We start from the raw sequence: 1870 nt of genomic DNA on the forward strand, positions 1-1870 counted from the left end.
TTTGAACGCGGGCCGCATTTGGCCCACGGGCCGTAGTTTGGGGACCACTATAGACCTTTTCAGAGAGTAATACAGGTGTTACCAAGGATACTAATTAAGGCTCCATTCCATTTAGTGTACCAGAGCGTTTTCTAATGAGCCACACCTGTCTTTGTTTATACTCTCTGAAAAGGTCTATAGGCCTAACGTTACTAGCACCCAAAAAAATGTGCCAAAATCCCCAAAACAGAACCCCCCACCCCACAATCTTCTGTTTACGGTTTAGGATTTCTGTAGCCTAGTGTTACTGTAGAAACTAGAAACATATAATGTTAAATTACATTATAATTTCATTATACATACTACGTATAAGGTTGTTTAAAACCATGACACCGTTTTAAATAGCCTTCGTCGTCATTCGAGTATGAGTTTCTGAGTTTACGAGGTGCACTTGAATGAACCACGATGCCCCGTTTTGCTACTACAGCTACTGTCCTACACGCAGAGCAGCAGCGTCGCTATCATGGATGTATTATATTAACGGTCGCTATAGAAACAATATTGGGGTGTTTCTTTCGGTTACATTTCCTGCTTTTGACTCGTCTAGTCAGTTTCGGGCCCATTATGTTTTTCGGTTCGGAGCCTGAGGGCATTTCCTCCTGTATAATATTTACCTGCTTCGGTGGTTGACACCTCACAGAACTAGAGGACGCTCAGTAGCGGCACTACATGGGAGAGCGGATAACTTACTGTAGAAATCAACCCAGACTGTCTGTTTCTACCATTCGTCTTTTTCGGGAATGGGACCGGTAACCACACATAACGTTACACCAGGAGGTGAAGCCGCTACTCGTGTGCAGAGCCCCGGACGCTGGGGCTCTTCCCCGAGTAGCACTGGAGGGATCATCCCGCTAGAGTACCGCCGTGAGACGGCCCAGCTGGTTAAACTAGCGTTGCCAGTGGTAAGCATGACATTTAAGTAGCCTACTCGTTGTGGACAACAAAATACAGACCACGTGAATAGGTCACATGAGAGCCCCAACAAAAAGCTGAAGTTGAGCAGTTTTTGCACATCAAACTCACCACAGAGTAGGACACAGGAGTCGGGACAAGTCATTCCATAAAATACCCCCATTCCCCAGCTAGACATTGTAACAGGAACCAGGCAGAGCAGCTATTAAGATGAATCTTCTCTTTCAGTCATTAGAGAGTGCAAAACACAATGACTTATAATTGTCAGGTCTCTTGGGGAACTGCAAGAAATAAACAAAACTGGTTTAACCAAAGCTGTATAGTTAAAAAGAAAAACGAATCAACCCTAAAGCCCCTGACACACCGCCACGACGCTTCCCGACGCGTCCCGACGCGTCCCGACGCCGACGGCTTTGGCCGACGAGTCTGTCGCCTCTCGTCGGGAGAAAGGAAAAAGTGAAACACACTGCCCCGACTGCCGACCAGAGCGACTGAGTGGCGAGGACTCCCCCATAGAAATACAGACCCATACAGACCAGGGGCAGCCGTGCTCACTGTTCATTCAAACAAACTAATGCCACTGCCACAGTTAATTTCATCAATGAGACAACATTAATCTCCCCAAAACAATTTAACCAGCCACGTTTTAACAGCGCTAAAGCCGAAATTAAAACAGTTTTTAGCAGCTTACTGCTGTGGCTCGGTTGCCGCGAATTGGCGATAGCCGATGCTAATTTCTGTTAGCCCGTCTATGGTGTTTTACATTACACGTTAGCATTAAGCTAGCGGGCTTTATATGCTTAGTTGTGAGCTGTGTGTGTTTTGAACGTTGTTTCAAACTATGTGGGTTTGATTGAACATCTTTGATGTTTAAATATATTGCCGCTCAATATATTGCTTTACTCCTCTTTTTATTTTG

General features: G+C 45.4%; 1 pseudogene across 1 annotated transcript in view; it reads left to right on the forward strand.

Annotated features, from left to right (window-relative positions):
* The first annotated feature begins 759 nt into the window (after positions 1-759).
* Positions 760-1870, forward strand: part of LOC146991394 (multidrug and toxin extrusion protein 1-like) — a 16241-nt pseudogene continuing 15130 nt past the window's right edge. The window contains exon 1 of the transcript XR_015034751.1: positions 760-941. The product of XR_015034751.1 is annotated as a multidrug and toxin extrusion protein 1-like (transcript). The remainder of the gene's footprint in view (positions 942-1870) is intronic.

The sequence above is a fragment of the Trachurus japonicus genome, chromosome 1 (assembly GCF_045865225.1).
Source record: "Trachurus japonicus isolate A0001 chromosome 1, Traja_1.0".
Taxonomy (NCBI): domain Eukaryota; kingdom Metazoa; phylum Chordata; class Actinopteri; order Carangiformes; family Carangidae; genus Trachurus; species Trachurus japonicus.